Source organism: Panthera leo, chromosome B4 (genome assembly GCF_018350215.1).
Source record: "Panthera leo isolate Ple1 chromosome B4, P.leo_Ple1_pat1.1, whole genome shotgun sequence".
In the NCBI taxonomy this organism is placed as follows: domain Eukaryota; kingdom Metazoa; phylum Chordata; class Mammalia; order Carnivora; family Felidae; genus Panthera; species Panthera leo.
This window is the reverse complement of record NC_056685.1, coordinates 27,986,579-28,014,374: the sequence shown is the minus strand read 5'-3', so window position 1 is coordinate 28,014,374 and position 27,796 is coordinate 27,986,579. Positions and strand designations below refer to the sequence as shown.

At 36.9% G+C, this 27,796-nt stretch overlaps 1 long non-coding RNA gene across 1 annotated transcript in view; it reads left to right on the top strand.

The window, feature by feature from the left end:
- Positions 1 to 27,796, top strand: part of LOC122224023 — a 68,803-nt gene that overhangs the window by 28,262 nt on the left and 12,745 nt on the right. Inside the window, exon 2 of the long non-coding RNA XR_006204628.1 lies at positions 27,449 to 27,567. This is a non-coding gene — a long non-coding RNA (uncharacterized LOC122224023). The remainder of the gene's footprint in view (positions 1 to 27,448; positions 27,568 to 27,796) is intronic.

The window sequence follows — 27,796 nt, the reverse complement described above, 5'->3', positions numbered from 1 at the left end:
AGTTTCAAAGGCAAGCACAGGAATTCTCATTGTCTTCCAAAGATCCTTGCTCACTGGGGAACAGGGTGGGATGAATTTTTATCATCTCTTTTTTGCCCCTTCTCTAAGCTCCATCCCTTCTCAATATTCTGTGATCTCACTAAACATAATGGATATTAAAAATGTGATGTTGATAAGTAGTGTCACCAAGTATGCTTCCTTAGTTTCTCCTGTGTGAAAGTTTCTATCCTTTGTTCCAAAACAATTGGTGGTTGGTTTTTTATCATGACTGTTAACTTAGAAAGTCAGTGGTTATGTGTGGTTGCCTCCCCATCAACTGTTATTATCATAGTTCCCAACTGCACTACTGTGTCCTTTGGTGCCATGGAGAACTCACAGAAGCACTGTGAGATATTTTATATTTTCGAGAGAAACACTGTAGCAGTTGGATGTCACATGGACTATGATTATTAAGTTGTTTGGGTCTGACTATTTAATTAAAGGAATAAAAGGGACCTGTTCGATATTTCTTTTGACTTAGAGACACCATTAAAAAATTACTGGGGCACTAAGGGCACTGTGAACAGAGGAAATTTGGGCAACTTTGCATTACCCCATTCCCCAAAATTATTTCTCACTGAGGATTTATATAGATCTGAGGCATTGAATTTACCCCCGAATTCAAGGGATGGAGGGGCGCCTGGGTGGGTCAGTTGGCTAAGCATCCGACTTCGGCTCAGGTCATGATCTCGTGGGTCCGTGAATTTGAGCCCTGTGTCGAGCTCTGTGCTGACAGTTCAGAGTCTGGAGCCTACTTCCGATTCTGTATCTCCCTCTCTCTCTGCCCTTCCACTGCTCATGCTCTATCTCTCTCTCCCTCAAAAAATAAATAAACATTCAAGGGATGGAATATATGATTGAGCTAAATCCATCAATGCAGTACACTCTCTGGGTTTTGATAAGAGGTGAGCATGTGTTCCAAATCAGCCCAATCAGACTAAATCTCAGGTCTCTTGCTTAAAATGTTTGAGCAATCTCAATCTTAATATCCTCTCTCTGTCTCTGACTGAGAAAGCATGTAGCTACCAGAGCTGTTGACAACTATCTTTTGACTCCAGTGAAAGCCAGCCTTTGGATGAAATTGACACTGCAGAAGGTAGAGTGGTGAAACTGAAAGAAACTGGGTCCTTGGTGACATTCTTGAGCCACTGGATCAAACCCAGCCTGAAGTCTGGCTTTCTCTTTTCCTTTATGTATATTATTCTAAATCTTATTGTTTAAGTTTCTACCAGTTGCCTTGTTATTTTTAATTCATAGGAGTTCTTGTTTTATTCTGGTTATTAGTCAGATGTAGTATTGCAAATATCTTTAAGTTTTTCTTGCCTTATTATACTAACTAGTATCTCTGATACAGTGTTGAATAGAAAAGATAGTATTGGAAATTCTTGTCTCAGTGTCAGGGAGAGAGCTTTCAATAATTCACCATTAAGTATTATACTTGCTGTAAGTTTTATTTTTGTAAATACAGTAAAACCTTGGTTTGTAATCATCATTCATTCCAGAAACCTGCTTATAATCTAAAGCACTCATATGTCAAAGCAAATTTCAAGAACCATTGGTTTGATTGTGATCATGTGACATTTGGTTTCATGTACTACTTGTATTGCAAGACATCGCTTGTTTATCAAGTTAAAATTTGTTAGAAATGTTTTCTCACCTTGCAGAACACTTGCAGAGCAAGTTACTCACAACCCAAAGTTTTACTGTACTTATTCACAGATTAATGAAAATTCTATTTTATTCCTTGTTCCTAAAAGTTTATATCACAAATGAGTGTTGAATTTTTTTTTAATTTTTTTTAAATGTTTATCATTTTTGAGACAGAGACAGGCATGACCAGGGGAGGGGCAGAGAGAGAGGGAGACAGAATATGAAGAGGCTTCAGGCTCTGAGCTGTCAGCACAGAGCCCAGTGTGGGCTCAAACCCACGGACCTTGAGATCATGACCTGAGCTCAAGTCGGACACTCAACTGACTAAGCCACCCTGGTGCCCCGAGTGTTGAATTTTATAAGTAAGTGTTTTTCTATTGGGGAATCAGCCATTACTGTGCCTGCTGTCCCTCTCCTGGATTGCCCAATCAGTGCTCAGGGTCTGGAACATTCCCTATCTGGAAGCTGGATTCCATACTGTCATTTGTTCCCATTTTCTTCTTCATTATTAGAGAAACCTTTCCCCTGTTCTGGGTACACAGTGAACTTCCTTGTATTGCTCAACATTATCAGATATTTTTTCTGGATCTATTGATATGACCATATCATTTTTCCCCATTTTTTTCTCTGTTAGTGAGGCAAATTACATTAACTGATTTTCAAATGCTATATTTCTCTTGTGTTCCTGTAATAAACTATTATTATTTTTATACATAGCTGGATTTGACTTGCCATTATATGGTCTAGCAATTTTGCATCTGTCTTTAAGAAAGACATTGATTTGTAATTTTTTTGTAATGTCCTTGTCAGATTTTGGTATCAAGATTATTCTGGCCTTATTTCCATTCTCTCAACAATAGCAGAAATTGTTTTGGAACATATTGGTCATTATATCATATCATGTCTTATTTGCAATTAAATGTTATCGTGTGATTACCAAAAGAAAAAAGTGTCTAAAAGAGCAGCTACCTGAATTGTAATGTATACAAAAAAAAAAAAAAAAAAAAAGATTATTGTGGTCTCGTTAAAAGAGTTGTTGATTCATTCTGACTTTTTCTGTTCTTTAGAAGAATTTATTAGTGATATTTCTTTCCTACAATTTGTGGAAGACCACCAATGAAACAACCTGGGCTTGGAGTTTACAGTGGGTGAAGATGTTCAATAATATATTTAATTATTTAACATGTGTGTGCATGTGCAATCACATGTATGAATATTCAGATTTTGTATTTATTCTTTTGTCAGCTTTGTTAAATTCTGTTTTTAAAGAATTTGTTCATTTTGTTCAAACTGCCAAATTTTGTGGTGTAAAATTATTCCAATTAGTCCTTTAATACAGTCTTTACTATAAAATGTAGTGATGTCCATTTTTTTGTTCCTGATGTTGTAGTTTGTGTATGCTTTTTTTTTTCAATGATTGGTCTTGATAGATTTTCATTAGTTTTATTTAGTTGATTTCTACCATGGTGTTATTTTTTTCATAGGGTCTATATACTTCCCTTTTTCTAACTTTTGAGATAAAGGCTTACAAAATTACTTTTCAGAATTTTTTTTTCTTTTCTCATTAGTGCTTTTAAGGGCATAGTTTTTCACTAAGGTTTTAGCTACATCCTATAAATTCTGATATATTATTTCTTCATTATAATTCAGGTCAAAATATTTTATATTTCTTTTAATTTTTTCCCAGGAATTCTTTTATAGCTTATATTTTATGCCATGTTTATTTATAAACATATCAAGTATATTGAATTCAAGAGTTTGATACTTTTTTTTAAAGAAATTGCACCTCTTAAAATGCTACTTTTCACATCTGTTTAATGGAGTATAGTGTATGTTTGTTGTTGTTGTTGTTGTTTTTGTTTGCAGAGAGTTGAGATTAGCATCAGTTTCTAGCTGAATTCCACTGTAGTCAAAACATACTTACTGTAAATGATGTTGTGTTTTAAAATTTGTTGAGACATTTTTGTGACCCAGAATATAGTAGAGTTTGTTAAATATTTCATATACTTTGGAGAAGAATGTGAATTATTTTCTTCTTGGTACATTAGACCAATTTGTTAATTGTGCTGTTCAGATTTTCTATAGTCTTTCTAAGATTTGGCTTGCTTGCTCTGTCGGCTACTTAGATAAGTATATTAAAATCTTCCTGCTATGATTATAATTTGGACCATTTTTTTAGTACTGCTAATTTCTGCATTACATATTTTGAATGTCTGTCTTTTGATGAATAAACATTTAGAATTTTTATATTTTCTGGGGATTGATCCCTTTTTTGTTATGAAAAGTCCCTCTTTATCTTTGGTAATGCTTCTTGTTTCCAGATCTACTCATTTGATGTCAATATAACTAAAGCAACTTTTCTCATATGTTTACTTTAATCTGTGCTCTTATATTTAAAATACGTCTTTTATAACTGGAGTATAGTTGAATTGTTTTTCTTTTTACCTGGTCTAACAGTCTTAGTCTTTTACTTAGAATATTTAGCCCACTTACATTTATTGTAATTGCTGACACTGTTGGGTTTAAAAATCTATCTTCTGTTGTTTTCTATTTGACTCATGTGTTTTATGGGTTTTTTTCTCTCTTCTTGCCTACTGTTGTATTAATGCTTTCTATTATTTTATTTTTATATGTTACTTGTTAGTCATTCTTTAGCTTTTCTTTAGTGACTGAGATTATAATTTATGTTCTTGATTTATAACAAGCTATTATAAATAATTACCTTTAACACTTCCCAGATAATGCTAAGATATAATAAGTTTTTAATTCAATTTACTCCCCACCTGCCTTCTTTATTATTCTCATATGCATTTTAGTTCTTCTATAGTTTGAACTATATAAGATGACATCATCATTATTATCATCATTCTGTATAGTAGGTATTCAATTAAATGTTTACTTTTTCTCTAACTCTTAATGACGTTATGATGTTTGGTGTGTTCATCTGTGATCATTTTCCTTTTTTTTTTTTTTTTTTTTTTTTGGTCTACTGGCAACAAATGGTCTCAGTGTCAGTTTTTCTTCAAAGTGTATCACTGTCTTTTTTTGAAAGACTTTGAGGAGTACTATTCTAGATTGGCAGTTATGATCTTTGAGTACTCTTAGTTATGTCATAAAACTATCGTTTTATGGTTTCCATTATTGTTGACAAGTTACCAATAAGTCTGTGGGTCCTTTTAAAGTAAAAGTTTTCTCTTGCTGCTTTGAAGATTTTCTTTTTGTCCTTTTTTTTTTAGAAGTTTTATTCTGATGTGCTTGGCATACTTTTCTTTCTTTATATATTTTTCTTCTTGAGGTTTACAGAGCTAACTGATCTGTATTTTTTTTTTTAATTTTTTTAACGTTTATTTATTTGTGAGACAGAGAGAGACAGGGCATGAACAGGGGAGGGTCAGAGAGAGAAGGAGACACAGAATCGGAAGTAGACTCCAGGCTCTGAGCTGTCAGCCCAGAGCCCGACGTGGGGCTCGAACTCACGGACCGTGAGATCATGACCTGAGCCGAAGTCGGACGCTTAACCGACTGAGCCACCCAGGCGCCCCTAACTGATCTGTATTTTGATGTCTTTCATCTTTTGGAATAGTCATCTCTATTTCTTCAAAAATGTCTTCAGTTTCATTCTCTCTTATCACAAGACTCTAATTACATTTTGTTAGACCTTTTCACTATGCTTCACTATGTATTTCATATTCTTTTTTGTATCTCCCACTCGTTTTTTCCTCTGGTTTTTAGTATTGATATTTCACAATACCTGTGTTTGGATTTACTTATCCTTTTAATCCCTTATATATAATTTTTTGTTAAATACATGTGTTGAGTTCTTAACTTCACCTTTTTCAGTGTTTTAATGTATTCTTTTTCTTCTATTTCATTGAACATGTTAATCATAGTCATATCAAAGTTGTTGTTTCCTACGTCCAATCACCAAGTCATATAGAGATCTTTCTAATCTCTTCAGTTTTGTTTATATGATCCTTTTCTTGGCATGTTAAGTAATTTTTTAATTAATTTTGGATGTTGTATATTAAAAAATCAAGATACCAGATCATGTAATCTTTCTCCAGTTTTATCTTTTCCTCTGCTAGGCAGGAGTGAAGACTGATCACCTAAATCCAATTAAGGACTAAGCGTTGTTCACAGGAGGTAAGGCTCCATTTACCTCTCCAGGGTATAGCTCTCTTGAGTTTTCAGATGGAGGCCTGATGTGTTCGCTGGAGCCTCTCCTTCTATCTAGTCCCTAATTTTATTACTTTTTTTTCCTTCTCAGTCAGAAACCCAGATACGATTTTTGTGGTCTTTGTTTTAGGTTCTTAGTTTCCCACCTCATTTACCTTCAGAATTTAACAGATATCTTGGGGGAAAATACATGTGCTAATTCTAATGCTTCATCTGTCCCTCTTATGACTTTGTTAAATGTAACACAGGATGCCAGGTTGTAGGCCATTGTTCAACAAAAGACCATAAGAGAAGTTGAAATAGAAATCAAGAAGTTTAGGGGCATCTGGGTGGCTCAGTCGGTTAAGCCTCCAACTCCCAATTTCATTTCAGTTGGTGCTGTCACAGTTGTGAGATCAAGCCCCATGTCAGGCTCCATGCTGGGCATGAAGTCTGCTTGAGATTCTTTCTTTCCCTCTCACCCTGCTCCTCCCCAGTGCCTATGCACACATGCACACATGCACCCATGCACCCATGCACTCTCTCTCTCAAAAAAAAAAAAAAAGAAAAGAAAAGAAAAGAAAAGAAAAGAAAAACAAAAGAAATAGATAAGTTTATTATTCACAAGTCCTGGAGAAAGTACATGGCCCAACAAAAGGCAACACAGAGGTCAAGACAAGGTGCAGGCAAAGAAAGAGTCAGGACCTGGGCACATGTCTTTATTAGGGTCTGTGGCAGAGTGCTTTGGGGTTCCCAAACTAAGGTCATATTTGTCAGTTAAAGCCAAACAGAATGAGGTTTTGGTAAGCTCTATGGAGTACACAAAGAAGATGACCCTGGGGAGTTGTGGGGTGGGGGGGGGAGACTACTGGTCACAAGGATTGATGGGGGAATCATAGCATGCCCTTACCTTTGCTTGTGATTCTAAGAGCTGTTATCTAGGGTATGCATTTACACGAGGGGCTCGTGTCAGTTCAAGGCCCCTGCAGGCCACTTGGCTAAACAAATTGTATGCTGAGGCAGCAATACTATTGAGTAGCTCAGCTAAACTCTCAGCAATCCTGTTCAATTGAGTACCAGCCCTACAAGTCCCTAATTTTGTATCTCTGCTACTGCAAGACCACCCAAAACTCTGCTGGCATCTCTCCCTAGCAGCCAGTCATCACATTGTAGGATCCAGCATTGGCATATTTCCCTAGGGACAGAGCAGCTACAGATTCTCAGCTTTTCTTTCCATGGTTGTCTCTTCTCCAGAATCTTCAGAGTCTTGGCTTCCTTTCTTTCTCATTGCTTCGGTAGGTCATTGATGCATTTAAATAGATGCTTTGTGCATCTCATTTTCTACTTTTCTATTTTTTTTTTTCTCAGTGGGAGCATTGGTGTACTCCATAGCACATCCCCTAAAATGGAAGTTGATTGTTTTTCACATCAAACCTTCAAATTAAACCATGTTTTAAAAGCTCCAAATTTTCTGAGTTGCTGAGTGAGGTCAACTATCACTATTATTTTAATGTTTTTATATTTTATTTATTATTTATTTTCTTTAAATATTTATTTATTTAGAGAGAGTCAGAGTGAGAGGGTGCAAGAACCCCAAGCAGCCTCTGTGCTCTTAGCGCAGAGCTGGATGCGGGGCTCGAACTCACAAACCATGAGATCATGACCTGAACTGAAATCAAGAATTGGATGCTTAACTGACTGAGCCATCCAGCCCCCCCCCCTATTTTTTTTATTTTAGAGAGAGATAGTGAGTGAGTGGGGAAGAGGGGCAGAGGGAGAGAGAGAGAGAGAGAGAAATAATCTTTTTTTTCAATATATGAAGTTTATTGTCAGATTGGTTTCCATACAACACCCAGTGCTCATCCCAAAAGGTACCCTCCTCAATACCCATCACCCACCCTCCCCTCCCTCCCCTCCCCCATCAACCCTCAGTTTGTTCTCAGTTTTTAAGAGTCTCTTATGCTTTGGCTCTCTTTCACTCTAACCTCTTTTTTTCTTTCTTCCCCTCCCCCATGGGTTTCTGTTAAGTTTCTCAGGATCCACATAAGAGTGAAACCATATGGTATCTGTCTTGAGAGAGAAATAATCTTAAGCAGACTCCATGCTCAGCACAGGTCCCAACACGGGGCTTGATCCCACAACCCTGGGATCATGACCTGAGCCAAAATCAAGAGTCAGATGCTCAACCAACAGAGCCATCCAGGCGCCCCTAACACTATTATTTAAATACTAAGCACTTTATGTCAGAGACGTTATATATAATTTAGAAGTAATTTGGAAGTAATTCTGAAAGAAAAAATATTTTTAATGTTTGTAATGCAAACAAGAGCTTTTAAATACTCTTTTTAAAATTACAAATAATGGGTGGCTCAGTTGGTTAAGCATCCGACTTTAGCTCAGGTCATTATCTCATGGTTTGTGGGTTTGAGCCCCACATCAGGCTCTGTGCTGACAGCTCAGAGCCTGGAAGTTGCTTCGGATTCTGTGTCTCCCTCTCTCTCTCTGTCCCTCCCCCACTCACACTCGTCTCAAAAATAAATAAATGCTAAAATTACAAATAATGTGAGAAAAATCTCTGTATGGTCCAGGAAGGAAGTGTTACTCAACATACGAAATTTTGTTATCTTTTTCTTCTATGTGATACCTCCTATGATTAGGAATAGGGACACTTCTGATCAGTATCAGAAAGATAAGGAATTCTGCTGACTCATAGGGATAGCTACATTTCTAATGACTAGTTCAGAAAAGCAGAATGAGAATTTTCTGTCCTTAGAAAGCAAAAGCCAAGGGGATAAAATTCCTCTAAATGAAGACCAAGTTGGCAAAGGATAAGCTACTAGGATATAAATACCTAGCTAGCGTTAAGAGTAATAAAAGTTAGGATAAGCTGTTTATAGTATATACAAACCACTAGAGAAATATATGAGAGATTTCCAATTTGTCATGAAGGTTATCTTTCTAAGTATAATGGAATTCTGTGCCTTATATCACTTCTACTCTTATTATTCCCAAACACATATTATATTTAAACTCAGGGTAATATAATGTTCTGGAACAATTTTGAAACTGTTAGCAGAAAAGATGGAATCTGAGGCTGGTAAATCATCAACTGACTGTGTCATCAGTCAATTCTGTCCCACTGACTTCTATAGACACTGATCACTGACTCCCATTTTGCTTCTTCCAATTACTGATCCTTTTTAACATCTAGAAGCCTTTATAACTTGCTTTTCTGGCCTCATTTTTCTCTCCTCCCTTGCTAGTACATACATTGTATATGTAACTTGCTTTTCTGGCCTCATTTTTCTCTCCTCCCTTGCTAGTACATACATTGTACCCGTAGCAGACCACCTGCAATTCTGCAAATGTGCCCTGTATTTTTTATACCTCTAAGCTTTTGAAGCTTTTATTTATTTGGTCTATCTCCTTGGAATAATCCTTCCATTTTTTTCAACCCCTTTGCTCTTCTTTTTCCAATATCTCTGCTTATGGTACTCTTACTTATTTTTTAGTACTCTCTTCCGTGCTTCTTTCTCTAGTAAATATTTCTGTTCCCAACCAGATGTGACCTATTCTTCCTTTAAACTGCTTTAACACTTTGCTTATGTCTCTCTTAGGACTTCTATTATAATCTGCCTTGAAGAAAAATTGTTTGTGTTCTTGTATTTTCCCTCTTATTAGATGGTCAGCCGTTTGAGGAACAGAACTGTGATTTTCAAAAAAAATTCACAGCAGGCCCCACTGGAGTCTTACAAATACTAGTCAGTTAATAAATATTTGTCAATTAAATATAGGTGACATGTAGCCCCAATAGGCAGTTCAGAATACAGATGTTGTTTTCTTCCAGACCAGTTGGAACATGTTTCACGGACTCTTCATTGTTCTTTAAAGTCTTACCTGATTAGGTAAAACCCACCCAAGAAAATCTCTCTATTGATTACTCATAATTAAGTTATTACTAACTTAATCACGGTGATACTCTGTCACATGTGTAGCTTCCACCTATACTCAACAGGAGGGGCACGAAGATAATGGGGGCCATTTTAGAGTTCTGCTTATCATATGCCTCCCCTTTCTGCATCTTTTTTGGTATATATCGCCCAAATGGTTGTCAAAGTGTGATCCCTGGACTCTCAGCATCACTATCCCTTGAAAATATAAATCCTCAGGTTCCATCCCAGACCTACTGTATCAGGAACAATCTGTGTTTAACAAGCCCTCGTGGAGATGTTGATTCACACTCAAGTTAAGAACCAATGCTTCACCCACTGGCCTTTTATTTTAGTGCTGTGCCATAAGTAATTCCCTTTTCTCTCTGCCTGGATTAAGAGTACCCTAACCTTATTCCATTAGCTGTCTCATTCCTCATTTAATGAAGAATTTAGAAGGAACATTGATTCCCAAATCATGGTGCCAGGATTTCTTCCATGCTGACCATGATTCCCTGACTGTCCACCCTTTGACTCTCCTGTCCTTGTCATCTGCCTAGCAGAGGGAGATAGAGAAAGACCTCTGTATAGAGACCAGCTGTATTAATCAAGTTATTCTTTGCTCACTCCTTTCCACCTCTCTACCCCCCTTTTAAAATCTGGTAATTGTCATGACTCTGGGTCTATTTTGTCCTTTTTGTTATTATTGTTGTTGTTGCTGCTGCTACGTGGAAATAAGTGGAGAATTCTCATGTAAAATATGACACTTCCTAAGGCTGAGAGTCATTGATTAATGTTAGACATTAATGTTAGACATTAGCACTGAAAGTATATAAAAAACATGTTACAGAAATAGAGATTTTGCCACACTGAAGTACAGCCACGTTGTGATGTAGGAATTAGGGTGTAAGATAAGAGTGTAGGCTCTCCATGGAACAGGAAGTGAAATGTAAGCACTACATGTTTCCTCCATAACTAAATCTATAGTACAATTGAATTACTGAATAATTTCTTCATTATACATTAGTGAATTTTAAATTAACCAATCTTCAACCTGAAGTTTTCCAAATCCAAGAATATTTTGCACAGCAAATATCTGTATATAGCTGACCAGCACATTCCTGTAAAAAGAAGTCTACTTTTACATTGAGTTTCCTTCCCTGGCTTCCTCCTTCCCAAAGTAGGTTTTATTAATGCAGGGCTTTCTGTATGTTTTGGCCTACTGCTGAATCCTCAGCACCCAGAAGATGGTGTTCAACAAATATTTGGGGGATAAATTTGCTTTTTCTATCATTTTATTAGAGAAGTTTTCCATCATGGAAAAATAAAATTGACTAAATTGCCTGAACATCCTCTAGGAACATGAGGACCACGAGCTATTTTAGTAAGAACCAACTCCCAGCAAGAATATGGCATGGGTTTTATTCATAACACTATAGATTACATGCTAAACTAAATTTACAAAATTTAATCCAAGCTTTTTGACTTATAATCAGAGATTTTCTAATGTGGAAATGTATTCCATGGAGTAAGTGTATATAGGTTTCCATCTAAAGGAAAACCTTTTTTTCTTTTAACATACACTGTTTTATTAGTTTCAGATATACAATATAGGGATTCAACGCTTCCATACATCACCCGGTGCTCATCACCACAAGTGCACTCCTTAATCACCCATCACCCAACTATTTCCCTCTGGGAACCATCAGTTTGTTCTTTATAATTAAGAGTCTGTTTCTTGAATTGTCTGTCTCTCTTTTTATCCTGTCCTCATTTGTTTTATTTCTTAAATTCCACATATGAGTGAAACCACATGGTATTTGTTTTTCTCTGACAGACTTATTTCACTTAGAGTTATACCCTCTAGATCCAACCATGTTGTTCCAAATGACAAGATTTCAATTCTTTTTATGGCTGAATAATATTCCATTGTGTGTGTGTGTGTACACACACACACACACATATATATATATATATATATATATATATATATATATATACCACTTTTTTGTAGTTTCACACTTTTTTTTAAATTCCAGTCAGTCAACATATAGTGTAATATTAGTTTCAGGAGTAGAATTTAGTGATTCATCGCTTACATATAACACCCAGGGTTCATCCCAAGTGCCCTCCTTAATGCCGATCACCCATCCAGCTCACCTCCCAACCACCTCCCCTCCAGCAATCCTCAGTTTGTTCTTATAGTTAAGAGTATGTTTGATGGTTTGCCTCCCTCTCTTTTCCCCCCTTATGTTCATCTGATTTGTTCCTTAAATTCCACATATGAATGAAATCATAAGGTATTTGTCTTTCTCTGACTGACTTATTTCACTTAGCATAATACATTCCAGCTTCATCCATGTCTTTGCAACTGGAAATATTTCATTATTTTTTTAAGACTGAGTAATATTCCTTTGTGTGTGTGTGTGTGTGTGTGTGTGTGTGTACACACACACAGGAATAATTACTCATATATGATGTATGTATATATATATGTCATATACATATGACATATATATATGTGTACCACAACTTCTTTATCCATGCATCAGTTGATGGACATTTGGGGTGCTTCCATAATTTGGCCATTGTAAATAATGCTGCTATAAGCATAGGGGTGCATGTATCCCTTTGAATTCATGTTTTTGTATTCTTTGGGTAAATCCAAGTAGTGCAATTGCTGGATTGTAGGAATGTTCTATTCTTAACTTTTTAAAAAATGTTTGTTTATTTTGGGGAGAGAGAGAGACAGAGCATGAGTGGGGGAGGGGCAGAGAGAGATGGAGACACAATCTGAAGCAGGCTCCAGGCTCTGAGCTGTCAGCATAGAGCCCGACATGGGGCTCAAATTTGGGAACAATGAGATCATGACCTGAGCCAAAGTTGGACACTTAACAGACTGAGCCACCCAGGCTCCCTGTATTCTTAACTTTTTGAGGAACCTCCATACTGTCTTCCAGAGTGACTGCACTGATTTGCATTTCCAGCAACAGTACAAGAGGGTTCCTTTTTCTTTGCAGACTCACCAACACCTGTTGTTTCTTCTGTTGTTGATTTTAGGCATTCTGACAAGTGTGAGGCGATATCTCATTGTAATTTTGATTTGCATTTCCCTGATAGAAAGTGATGATAAACATCTTTTCATATGTCTGTTGGCCATCTGTATGATTTCTTTAGAGAAATGTCTAGACATATCTTCTGCCCATTTTTAAATTGTATTATTTGTTTTTTGGGTGTTGAGTTTTAAAAGTTCTTTGCATATTTTGAATACTAACCCTTTATCAGATATGTCAGTTGCAAATATCTTTTCCATATCTATGTCAGTTACAAATATCTATTCATAGATTGCCTTTTAGTTTTGTTGATTGTTTCCTTCTCTGTGCAAGAGCTTTTTATTTTTGATGTAGTGCAGAAGGCTTTTTGGGCTTTTTGTTTGTTTTGTGTTTGTTTTTGTTTTGCTTTTGGTTCCCTTGCCTCAGGAGACCTATCTGGAAAAAAAAATTGCTATGGTCAATATCAAAGAAGTTACTGCCTGTGTTCTCTTCTAGGATTTTAACGGTGTCATGTCTCACATTTAGGTCTAGAATCCATTTTGAATTTGTGTATGGTGTGATAAAGTGGTCCAGTTTCTTTCTTTTACATGTTGCTGTCAGTTTTCTCCACATCATTTGTTGAAGAGACTGACTTTTACTCATTGGATGTTCTTTTCTGCTTTGTCAAAGATTAATTGACCATATAGCTGTGGGTTTATTTCTGGGTTCTCTATTCTGTTCCATTGATCTACCTGTCTGTTTTTGTCCCAGTACCATACTGTCTTGATTACTACAACTTTGTATTATAACTTGAAGTCCAGAATTGTGATGTCTCCAGCTTTGCTTTCCTTTTTTTAAGATTACTTTGGCTATTCAGGGCCTTTTGTGGTTCTATACACATTTTAGAATTGTTTGTTCTAGTTTGTGAAAAATTCTGGTGGTATTTTGATAGAGGCTGCATTAAATGTGTAAATTGCTTTGGGTAATATATACATTTTAACAATATTTGTTCTTCTAGTCGATGAGCATGGAATATCTTTCCATTTCTTTGTGTCATCTTCAGTTTCCTTCATCAGTGTTTTATAGTTTTCAAAGTACAGGTCCTTTCACCTCCTGGTTAGGTTTATTCTTAAGTGTCTTATTATTTTTCGTGTAATTGTAAATGGGATTGTTTTCTTAATTTCTATTTCTGCTGCTTCATTATTGGTGTATAGAAATGCAACAGATATCTGTACATTGATTTTGTATCCTGTGACTTTACTGATTTCATTTACCAATTCTAGCAGCTTTTAGTGGAATATTTTGAATTTTCTATGTATAGTATCATGTCATCTGCAAATAGTGAAAGTTTTAATTCTTCCTTACCAATTTGGATGCCTTTCATTTCTTTTGTTGTTGTTGTTCTCTGATACGAGGCTAAGACTTCCAGTATTGTGCTGAATAAAAGTGGTTAAGAGTAGACATCCTTGTCTTGTTCCTGACCTTATGGGAAAAGCTCTCAGTTTTTCCCCATTGAGGATATTAGTTGTGGGTTTTCATATATGGCCTTTTTTATGTTGAGGTAATATCCCTCTAAATCTACTTTGTTGAGGGTTTCTATCATGAATGGATGTTGTAATTTGTCAAATGCTTTTTCTCTATCTATTGAAATGATCATATGGTTTTTGTCTAAAGGAAAAACATTTTATGTACTTTCTATATTCATGTTTATTTCCAGTCATATTCAACTAAAATCAATTAATTTATGTGGTACCTTTCACAGTAATTAGTCTTAAGAAGGGTGTTGAGAGAGACAACTTATGAGCCAGCTGGCCAGCAGACAAAGAGCAATGATGAGACAAAAGTTGGGTGTAGGAAGCTAGTAGGAGCTCTAGGAAAGATTTATCTTTCTACTCCTCTTCAGAAGACAGGCCCAGATCTTCAAGGGGAAAAGCATACTCCAGATCAGGCTACCTTTATTCCTAAAATTCTTGTGAATATGATTATAAATAACTAAAAATTAAATTACTGTATAAATTATCGAATACACAGGCAGGCCATATTTACACTACCCTTATAGAAAATATAAAGCATTTTTCTTCCTTTTTTTCACACAGTTTATGGGGCTTTAGAATTCTAGTACTGTAAACAATGGTGGCATGAAAATGACAACTTTGGCTTTAGAACAATCTACCTGTGACCTATGGTTTCTATAGTGTTGGACAGGCTTTCAAATGTCACAATGTATTGGATGCATGGAAATGAGGCTTTAATATCACTTTACCCAGAAACTCAGAACATTTGGAAATTTATGTAGCACAAATAGATAGAAGAAGGAAAGGAGTGTTAATTCAGAGTCAAACATGTTTCCAATCAGGGAAGGAAAAAAAAAAACCCTACACTTCTGAGATCTTTTTCCCAGATATTCATTTGGGAGAGGATTCAGCTCCTCTCTTCCAGAAAAGACAGCTCCCCAGCATGGGAATTCCATGTTACACACATGAGGAAGAGCTTTCAACCTCTTTGGAAATGTTCTTTTCCCCTGTCAAAATGTGTTCTATTCTTTTTTTTAATGCAAATAAAGCATATTTTAAATGTATTGGTAATTGATTTGGGACTAATTCCTAGAGAGGTTTGTTTTTTTTTTTTTTCCTTTTGAGCCTAAGAAAGGACACTCATGAAATTATATGCCTTAAAAAGAGAATAGAACCAGTGGGGTGCCTGGGTGGCTCAGTCGGTTGAGTGTCAGAGTTCAGCGCACATCATGATCTTATGATTCTTGGGTGGTTTGTGGGTTCAAGCCCCAAGTCGGGCTCTGCTGACAGCATGGGAAACTGCTTGGGATTCTCTCTCTCTCCCCCTCTCTCTGCCCCTCCCCTTAAATAAATAAACGTAAATAAAAATTTAATTAAAAAATTTTAAAGCAGCTTCTTAAAGCTAACAGCATCACTGATGAAGTCTACCTAGTCAAGATTAGTCCTTTCTAAATGTATTATTTTGATTTTTTCATCTGTAAGGTAGTGCATGAGCATATTTACATATTTTGAAATTAAAAAACCTTAAAGCCCATACACCTGGAACTAATAGAATGTGTATCAATTACACATTTAGGTTTATTAAACACAAAACTAAACTAAAAGTTGTGTTGAAAACAATACTCCCCTCACTATCTGTCTTCAGTTCTCAAACCAATGATGACACAAGGGCAACCAGATTCAATTCTTTTATCTGCTTCTCCACATTGTAAGTAATTTACTTGAATACAAGTTTCTTAGTTTATGACTTCTAGACAATGTCAACTTGATATTTTGGTATGTAGGGCTACCTAAATATAGTTATATTTACCTCTCCCCATCCACAACCCGTCTCCCATCCTCCCTATATAGTGAAATTTCAATTTTTGGCTAAGTCAGCAGTTATTATTTACATTAATAGGACTCCATAAATCTTTAATATAACTTATTCAGGTAGTATACTGTGTTTCCTTTTTTTATAGCACTTTTTAGTCTTCCTAGAATTACAATTACCTTGCTTGTATTCCTATTTGCTTAGTTTCTGTGTATCTATCACTATATATTTTTCTCTAATGCTGTAACATAGCTGGCAGACAACTAAAAAATAACTTACGGCAAATCAATCAATTCCATTTTCCCCTCTCTGGAGATTTCTCTCCAATGGCTAACGATCTTGCTGAAATATGGCCTTGTTGTCCAGGGCTGTTGCACAGCTTCACTCTGGAAGATTCTTTCGCTAATTCTTGGGAATTTCCTTAGTCTCCTACATCCTCTATTTCCTGTATCTCAAGTTTTCCTTTGTTTTCATTCACTTCCTATTTTTTGTGGAGCAGATTCCCTAGTAGTTTCCTGAGAAAGAATACACATATGAGGTAAACTTCTTGAGCCTTTCAATTTCATAAAATACCTGAAATAATTGATAATTTGAGTATAATTTTTTAGGTTAGAAATAATTTTTGCCTCAAACTTTTGGAGAAGTGTCTCCATTGTTGTCTAGTTTCCTGTGTCATTGGGGAGTTTGGTGCTGTTTGACACCAGACGCTTTGCAAGTTTGTTTGCTCATTTATCCTTTGGGGAAGATTTTAGGGTCTCCTCTTCTTTCTGATATTCATAAATTTCCATGATGATGTGATGTGGTGTGGGTGTTTTCTTGTTCATTGTGCTTACCCCTTTCAATTTGGAAATGCTTATCTTTTATTTGGGGGACATTTTGAAGAATTATTTGTTTATACTTTCCACCATCCATTTTCTCTCTTCTCACTAGGACTTGGAAATAATTTCACTTTCTAATCACATCTTTACAGAGCTGTTTAGACCATAAAGCTCATGTATGGCAAATGATTTTCATGATGGCCTATCATTTTGGAAAAAGAGATAAAAGGGGAAGAAGTCAAATGTAAATCTAAAGAGTGATTTATCTTACCCCTATTCAGTTTTTTCCTATATAAATTTTGTTTCTATAATATTTTTAAGTAAAGAAATTCCTGTTGATTTTACTTACTTTTACTGTTAGATGTTATGCTTTTAAATCCCAACAATATTGACATCATGATTATTAATAGTAATGGCCTACTCTGTCAATGATGGTGCTTCAGTCCCTCAGTGAAAAGTCAAGATTGCAATAAAATCTGTTCCTTAGAATTGTTTTGATTGCTAAATGAGTTATAACACATAAAGTGCTGGGACCAAATGCTGTATATGATCAGTACTCAGTAATAATAGATCTTTATCACTATGTGTAATCCAATTCATGTAAGACTAGTACTATCCCCATTTTACAGATGAAGAAAGGGAGGCTCAGAGGTTAAATTACTTGTAAAAGGTGACAGAGCTAGCAAGTAACAGAGCTGAAACCACCTTCTCTGTCTTTAAAATCCATGCTCTCTGTATTGTGCAACTTCAGCAAAGGCGTTCTTGTCTTTCCTTCCATGTCCTTTTTTTCTACTTATGACTCCAATTCACTCACCCATCCTAAAACACAATATGTGCAAGATCAATGTTGGGTCACCAAACATTAGAGAGTATTTCCTTGAAGACACTGCAGAAGCACATAGACAATACTCTGCCCCGAATATGTTAAATACTCACTGTGTGGAGGGAGGCAGGGACTGGGATGATGCATTTTCCACATATGCAATTCTGTGACATTATGGAAAGGTTAGGTTTGGTCTCAAGGCTTTGATGATTTTCAGTTGGTAGTGCACTAAGAGGATTGCTAGCAGATACGTGCACCACATGTTAAAACAAGCGAGACAGAGTGTCCTCTCTAGAAGAAGCAAACAGATTGACCATCCATGTTCTTTATGACACTTTCCCTAAGAAAAGTTTCTATTTGTGATCGTACAGGCAATATGTACATTTTCCCAGTCAGTCACACACGGTTTAGTCCCTTGAAGCTCTCCTGAAATATCCCCACATTGTGGCCTAGGGCTGTGAGAGCTGAACACCTTCCAGATCCTCAAACTTCACCTTGACAGAGCCTGTCCTGTCCTGTGCCCAGGAGTGTGGAGTGGTCAGCCAAGGTTGAGCACCTTGGTGCTGGCCACAGTAGGTTTCACTCCTAATTTTGGAACTGAAAAATGTTCTGTTTTGATAAACCTGGACACACTTTGCACAAGTCCTTTGCATTAGACATTTGAACTAAAAATAATGTAAAGTAGATTGGTTTGAAAAGGACCATTGCCTTTCTTACCAGTCAAAACCTCTTAACATTTTTAACAAATGGAAAAAAGAACATACACCGAAGGAGGTGATGAGCTGTGTTATTCTTGTGATCCTGAGCATATGTCCTAGGAAGGAAAATGCCCTAGGCAAACAACATAAGATGTTGAGACTATATAAATACAAGAAACAAAAACGTGTACCAAAATTTTACACACTGGTCAATCTGTTTCCTCCTACCTCATCTTTTTCTCATTGAAAATACAGTTCCTGAGGATTGTTTTCATGCTTTGACAGTAATGAAACACCTAAGAGTCTGGAAGCCAAAGAATCAGCTGAAAGGAAGTACTGTATATAATTTCCATAATGTGCTCCAACCCTTCTTTTCTTAAGCTTTACATTAATGACAATGGATGACCAGATCAGCCAGATTAGATAATTGGGTCCAAAACAGAGGGAAGAGAAGGTGCTAACTTACACTGGGCATCTGCTAGGAGTCACACACACCTAGACCGTTTCTGTAGATTTCAGATTTAATTCTTTAACTCAGCAGTGTAGTCATTTCTGTTCTCATTTTATAGGTGAGAAAACTAAGTCGTTTAAAAGTTGTTTAAAGCAAATAGCATATAGAGGTGGAGCTGGGTTTAAGCTCAGCATTGTGTTGACTTAAAATCTGTGCTCTTTTCAACTATATCATATTACACACACACACACATGCACACACACAACTATTGCATACTAGCTGACCTCAAGAGAGGTAGTGTAACATGGTTAATAGGAAACAAACGTGAAGCCAGGCTGCCCCTGTTCAGATACTGGCTCTGTTAGTTACTAGGTATGGCACTTGACAAATCATTGTACTTAACCTCTGTAACTCAGTCTCCTTATCTATAACATGAGATAATATCAGAGCCTACATGAAGTTATTACAAGATATAAATGAATCTAACATGCAAGATATTTTAAATAATGCTTACACAGAGAAAACATTCAATCGACCAAAATTATTTCTTTTTTTAAATAAAGTTTATTTATGTATTTATTTAAAGAGAGAGCATGCATGGGGAGGGCAGAAAGAGAGGGAGACAGAGAATCCTAAGCAGCCTCCACTGCCAGTATAGAGGCTGATGTGGACTTGAACTCATGAATCATGAGATCATGACCTGAGTTGAAATCAAAAATTGGATGCTTAACCTATGAGCCATCCAGGTGCCCTGACGAAAATTATTTCTAAAAATCTTGTAAGGGGAGAGGAGTACTATAGATGACCCAGATAGAGTGGTCATTGAAACACTGGTATTAAAGAATTTCATTTTTAAGACACTCTCATGTTTAATATGACTGATTACCATGTATGTTTATTAAGAAAAGACATACATTTCATATGATTTGCAAACTGATAAATGTGGGCAGGCCTATTGATAGTAAGGCCAGTGCAGGTCTCAACAAGAAAACACTGCTGTGGGAATTATGGGGAAAAATGGAGGGAGCTCCTGAAGTGCCCCATTTACGAAGATCTATCATAATGATGGTGTGATAAATTACCTTCCTAAGAGGAGGGATTTGGGGATGAAGTGCCCCTAGATTTATGAATTTATGTTATTATCAGAGTTATTGTAGCATACTTTAGTGAATGATTCTGAAGCCCCTTAGTGGCAATAATCTCTACATTGTCTTTTCATGGACCCCAAGGTTTCTCTGCTCTGTACACTTGATTGTCTAAATGAAAGGCAGTAAAGAGAAAAGAGAGTAGGAGATTTGGGGAAGGGGAAGTGAGTGGATTTTGTTAAGTGTTTTATTTATTTATTTTGAGGGAGAGTGAGGCAGAGACAGAGGGAGAGAGGGAGTCCCAACTAGGTTCCACATTGTTAGCACAGAGCCCGACGTGGGCCTGGATCTTAGGAACCATGAGATCAGTTGGACACTTAACTGACTGAGCCACCCAGGCACTCTTGGAGTTTTAAAGTCCAGAAAAACCTTTCTCAGAAGGCCTGAGCCAGGAGGCATCTCCTTCTCACTTCCCCACTGTCCCTGTTGCTTTAGGCATGAATGCAGAAGAAAGACAGACTCTAAATATTGGACCCACCTTATGAACATTGTGTAGCATATGGGGATATGGACTGGGGGTCTTTGTGCTAGGATTCCCAGTTCAGCCATTTGCCCCGTGTGCTATTCAGGCAAGTCATGGGAAATATCTGGGCTTCTGGATATCAGGGAGGTCATATCCACAGTTCTTCCACTTTTCACATCCTATGACTCTGTTCTATGATTCTTTTGCTCTGTGGGCCTGGAATCAATCTGATCAATCCAAGAAAGCATCTGGTTGTATAAAGATACACAGATGACAGTCTGAGAGCCAACGGCCACCCATCATCATTCTTAATCCCTTTTGTCAGTTCCAGGTGGTGTGTACTACCCCTGGGACAATTTGTCCCTCTCAGCCAGCTCAAGAGTAGCACTGCCTTAGAAGATGCAGGAGATGGATGCTTTCACCTTGACCTTGTATATCTCCCTTGCCAGCATATCTTTGCTATTCCCATCCCTTCCAACAATGACTCCTCTCCCTCTTTCCCACCCAAGAGGCAAATAGAATCAAAGGCAAATAGAGGGAGGTCCTTAGGCAAACCCCTTTTCGTGTAATTTATCAAATTATACTATAGTTTTTTAAGGCACTGTGACCCAAAGTTGGAAAAGCAGCTGAGTCCCCCACAGGCAAATAGTAAGAAAAATGCAATCCTGAAGGTAGGCAGGGTGGATAAAAGAACTTTCCGTTTTTGAATTCTAAATGTCAAACAGCCATTCTACTTTTAATTGTAGGGCAAATAGTCATTATTTGTTGAAATTCTTCTGCAAATAACAGTTTGTTAAGGCTTTTGAGGAGAAATTACATGGGGAATACATTTAGCTCACTTCCTACTTAAAATTCACCTTAGAACAACTATTTTTGAGTACAGGCATACCTCAGAGATATGGCGGGTTTGGTTCCAGACCTCTGTAATAAAGTGAATATCCAATAACATGTGTCAAATGAATGTTTTGGCTTCCCAGTGCATATAAAAGTTATGTGTACAATATACTATGGTCTATTAAGTGTACAATAGTAGTATGTCTAAAAAGGCGATGTATGTACCTAAATTTTAAAATAATTTATTGCTAAAAATGCTACCTTCCTCTGAGCTTTCAGGGAGTCATCATCTTTTTGCTGGGGGAGGGTCTTGCCTCAGGGTTGGTGGCTGCTATCAGGAAGCTGGCTGCTGAAGGTGAGGATGGCTATGACAAGTTCCTAAAATAAGACAACAAAGAAGTTTGCCACGTTATTGACTCTTCCTTTCACGAACTATTCCTCGGTAGCATGCGATACTGCTTGATAGTGTTTTACTCACAGTAAAACTTCTTTCAAAATTGGAGTCAACTCTCTCAGACCCTGCTGCTGCTTTATCAACTAAATTTATATCATATTCTAAAAACTTTGTTGTCATTTCAGCAGTCTTTACCAGGAGTAGATGCCATCTCAAGAAACCACTTTCTTTGCTCATCCCGTTTTATCACGGGATGGCAGCCATTAAGCCCCATCTTCAGACTCCACTTGTAATTCTAGTTCTCTTGGCATTTCCACCCCATCTGCAGTGACTTCCTCCAACTGAAGTCTTGAACCCCTCAATGTCATCCATGAGGGTTGGAATCAACTTTTTCCAGACTCCTGTTTATGTTGATATTTGACCTTTTCACATGAACCATGAATGTTCTTAATGACATCTAGAATGATGAATCCTTTCCAGAAGGAAAGTCTTCTTTCCATAACTCAGTTTTCAATTTACTTTGCCCAGATCCATCAGAGGAATCACCGTGGCAGCTATAGCTTTATGAAATGTATTTCTTAATAAGACTTGAAAGTCAGAATTACTCCTTAATCCGTGGACTTCAGAATGGATGTCGTGGTACTAAGCATGAAAACAACATTAGTCTTGTTGTGTATCTCCATCACAGCTCTTAGATGACCAGGTGCATTGTCAATGAACAATAATATTTTGAAAGGAATCTTTTTTTTCTGAGCAGCAGGCCTCAACAGCGGGCTTAAAATATTCAGTAAACCATGTTGTAAACAGATGTGCTGTCATCCAGGATTTGTTGTTCCATATATAGAGCACAGGCAGAGTAGATTTAGCATAATCTTTAAGGGCTTTAGGATTTTCACAATAGTCAATGAACATTGGCTTCAATCATCTGCATTAGCTCCTAACAGGAGAGTCAGCCTGTCCTTTGAAGCTTTGAAGCCAGGCATTGACTTCTCTCTAGCTGTTAAAGTCTTACATGGCCTCTTCTTCCAAAGGAAGGCTGTTTAATCTACACTGAGAATATGTTTAGTGGAGCCACCCTCATCAGTTATCTTAGCTAGATCTTCTGGATAACTTGATGCAGCTTCTACATCAGCACTTGCTGCTTTACCTTGCACTTCTATGTTATGGACATGGCTTCTTTCCTTAAACATCATGAACCAACCTCTGCGAGCTTCAAACTTATCTTCTGTAGCTTCCTCACCTCTCTCACCCTTCATAGAATTGAAGAGAGTTAGGGCCTTACTCTGGATTAGGCTCTGGCTCAACTGAATGTCGTAGCTGGTTTGATCTTCTATCCAGACCACTTAAACTTTCCCCCATCAGCCAGTCAAGCTAGTTCACTTTCTTATCATTCATTCGTGTGTTCAATGGAGTAACACTTCTAATTTCCTTTAAGAACTTTTCCTTTGTATGCATAATTTGGCTGACTGGTGCAAGAGGTCTAGCTTTTGGCCTACCTCAGTTTTTGACATGCCTTTTCACTAAACTTAATCATTTCTAGCTTTTGATTTAAACTGAGAGACATGTGACTCTTCCTATCACTTGAACACTTAGAAGCCATTGTAGGGTTATTAACTGGTCTAATTTCAATATTATTGTGTCTAAAGGAATCGGGAGGCCTGAGGAGAGGGAAAGAGAGGGGGGAATGGCTGGTGGGTGGAGTGGTCAGAACACACAATAGTTATCCATTAAGCTTGCCATTTTATATGGGCATCGTTTGTGATGCCCCAAAGTAACTAAAATACTAACATCAAAGATCACTGATCCTAGAGCACCATAACAAATTAATAATAATGAAAAAGCTTGAGATATTGCAGGAACTACCAAAATGTGATACACAGACATGAAGTGAGCAAATGTTATTGGAAAAATGGCACCAATAGACTTGCTCTACTCAGGGTTGCCCCAGACCTTCAATTTGTAAAAAAAAATAAAACAAAACAACAACAAAACAATATCTGTGAAGCACAATAAAGTGATGTATGCCTGTACAATGAAATGCATTTTAATAATTGCATGTAATGTTTTAGTGATGAATAGCTACTTTAAATTTACATGCCAGCTATGTAAATGGCCTTAAGTGATTTTTCATTATCCTAAATGAAAGAATGGTAAGTAGTTTGAGATATCAATGTGAGTGCAATGCGGACACACCATTTATACTTTATTAAACTAAAAGGATGCTAATCAATCATTATATTTAAAACAACATTCACCGGGGAAGGAGATTGATTTGCTATTTTTTTAGAGTTAGAATTTACTCTAACAAGTACTTAATTTTAATAAGTAAATTGCTGGTGAGAACACACAATTACAGTTGCTAAGAATTGGTTTGACCTTAAGAAAAAATTGTACCCTTAGAGACAAGTGGAGTGAGAGCAAGTGGGAACGCTTTGCAGGATTTTCTAGTAGCTGGACTGGCTTAGCTCCTCTGATATAAACAAGACACTGACACTTGGCAATAGTAAGCCCTGAAACTCAGGTTTTCTATATTGACATCTAGACTCTATACTAATAGAGTATAGTATATACTATACTATAAAAAAAGGGGGGCTTTTCACTGAAGCTTTAATAACAGAAGGAATGACATCGAAGTAGAAATAGTTTGGCCATGAAGAGCAAAACAGCCTTTAAAAAACCATATTTATGAAACAACATGAAATTCTGTTGATTTTTATGCTGTAAAAAAATTGACCTACCTATTTAAGTTAATCATAGTACCTAGAGATGAATTAAATAACATTTTTAAAGCAATTATAATTTTTCCACACAGCTAATTTCTGCAAAGAATGCAGGATAGATTTATGAATCGTTTTCACCAGATTTTGTCAGCAAGGTATCAAGTTTGTTTCAGTGGGGGGATCAAGCCCTTAGATTCATTTTGATTACCTCTTATGAAACATATTTCCACTTAATTGTTATAGCAATGTTTCAACTGATGGAGATTGATAACTTCTTGGAAAGAAAATGTATAAATTTGGATATAAAGTTTCTTGAGATGGTTAATCCATAATAATTTCTCCTTGTCTGTATTATTTTATAATTCTACGATACTTTAAAAACTGAAAAAATCAAAGCCTTATTGTGTCGGTACCAGTTTTGAGAGTCATTTAATTTTCTGCACTTTTTACATTACCAACTTCAGTTTTAGGCATATTGTAATGTGTCAAGGCCAAACCTTTCAGAACATAATTTCATTTGATGTCATTTAAAAAGTAAAGGCTATGCGGGATTTTAAATTTTAAAATATTTCTCAGTGCTAACATTACACATATATGGAATTCATTTGCTCATTTATTTGATATTCATTCCAATAAACAGCTACTGAACGCTTATTCAATATAAACCACTGAGCTAAATCATGATGAGATTACGAAGAGAAATAAAATATAGCCCCTGATTTGTGGGGAGCACATTTGTTAGGCTAATTACTTGGCTGCTATAACAAAGAGATCCAAAATACAGTGGCTTACATAAGATGGAAATATATTTATTTCCCCTGTAGCAATCCATAGGTGAGTGATTCAGGGCAATAGGGGTGTTCTGCCACCATGACCACATGACTTCCAAGGTTGCTCTGGTTATTACATTTTCCAGCTGCAGAAAGGAAAAATTCAGGATGAGCAACTTGCCATTAGGGAGGTGACCTGGCAGTTGCATACATTATTTCTACCCACCTTTCATTGGACTGAATTTAGTTTTGCAGCCACACCTGAGGAACGTAGTCTCTAACTGGGCAATAGGTACCCAACTAAGTCTTAGAGCACTCCATTCCTGATAAGAAGAATGGATAACTCAGTATAAAGGGGTCAAAATATTAATATAGGAAACATGGTTGAAACTTACCATTTGGTTAAGTGAAAGAAGTTAATCACAAAAATGTAGGTACTGTGTGATTCCATCTGTGTGAAACTCTGAGCAAGGCAAAATATAGTGTGGAGTAGTAGGTCCATGGTTGCCTGGGGACAGAGTCCAGGGGAGGTGATCACTACAAGGGAGCTTTTTGGGGTAATGGAATTCTAGATCTTGATTGTAGTTACATGACTATATTCAATTACCAAAATTCATGAAGCTCTACACCTAAAGTAAGTTTATTATTGTTGTTGCTACTGCTGTTGTCACTATAAGTGCCTTGAATGGAGTTCCCGGAATATAGTTGAGGATTAAGTGAATTAAGAAAAAAACCACTGGCCAGGTTTGGAATTCTTGAGGCAAAAAAACTAACTGCTATATTTTGTTTGAATTACTTTTTACTTTTTACTTTTTAAAAAATGCTGAGTACATATATTTGTGAAGATAATTAAAATGACTGCTACACAAACAACGCTGAAGCTCAGTAACCACTCTGAGAAATAAACACAATAAAAGATTTATTTCTCATTCATGTCATGTTCCTACTGGTTGGGTTGCTCTTCTTCTAGCAGTAACTAGGGAATCTAGCTAGCCTCTTTGCTCTAGTGGCCCCACTGCCTTCTGGGGCTCTGGAGTCCTTTGGGATCTTGGAACAGCCTGCTAGCCTGTGCAGCCTGCCAGGGCCAGGCCTGGCAGTAGCTGGCACCTACTGCCTGTATCCCATTGGCCAGAACGGGTCACATGACCATACCTACTGGATGCCAGGAACCTTAGCTCTCCTGAGTGCCAGAGCAAGGGTGAAATGCTTAGTGAACATACAGCATTGTGTCGACCACAGTACAAAAAATTATAAAGAAAAATGTTGTCTTCAACCCCAATCTAGAAAAAAAAAAATTAAGACTCTGAGTTTTCTAAGCTTTTTAATCTATGCATTTTAATGTTTTATTATCTATGGATTATATACATAATTGTATATACTTATTTTTCACCAAATATTACCAAATATATTTTTCTATTATTAAAAAGTTCAAACCCTGTCTCTGCAACATACTCTTTGGGTGACTGGGGGACAGTTTCTAGGCCTTGAGTTTGTTTTAATTTAGAAATTGATGACATAAATGATACCTACTACACAGGTCTGTAGTGAGGATTAAGTGAGATCATTCACTGAGGATGCATAGTATAGGTCCAGACACACAGTAGGCATCTATTTCTGAGTTACTCTACATAATTGAGTTTTCTGCCTAGCTCTCCTTCTACGAGGAGCATACTGATTTAATCATTGCAGATTTACAATATGTTTTAATATTTGATTGGGCTGCTCCTTTATCATGTTTATATTTAATAAAGGAATTAAACACTATTTGTGATGGCTTATTCTTCCAAATTAACTGCAGAATAATATTTTTCCTGGAAAAGTGTGGCTAAGCCTGGCTTCTCCAGAAAGTAGAAGCCAAGACAAAGGACTTAAGCATATTAGGGAGTGCAACTCTGAGGGACATTGTGAGGGACAAGGGAATGGTGCAAGGAAGGAGAGGGAGCCCATGCAAGAAGGTGTCACCCAGTCTGCTGCTGCTCTGTGCAACTAACTGTTCAACCTCACATGTGGTACTACCTTCTGGGAAGTTGTATCTCAAACCAGTCAATCCAGGGGGAAGAAGGGAAGAGATTTCGCATCCCAGCCCTCATATCTCATTGGTTAAGATATCACTACACTGAACTGGGAGTCTATTCCACATGCTTCAGGCTTGAACATAACCCAGCAGCGCTCAGTGGGTCCCATGGTGTGTCATGCCCAGGTATCAGACAGAAGCCCTGGAGAGAGCCCAAGCAAAGCCAACACAGGACAGTCAGTGAAGCTAGACCGTAGGTGAAGCTGGGAGCATCTGAGGAGATCCTGAGAGAAAGAAAATCGGGGGTAAGTTAACATGTTTGTATTACCCAATTTTCCTGTTTTGGAACATAGCAGTAACATTTGCAAAAGAGAGTTACCCCACTTATTCCTAAAGTCATGTTCTTACATTCTCTTTGATTTGTCTCCATCAGGATCAAATTAACAAATTTATTAATTTTTTTGTGTGTTAATGATGTAACCACAAGTCCTTGTGAGGTAGCCTCCCTTAGCTACAGAGAAAATGCAGACAGTT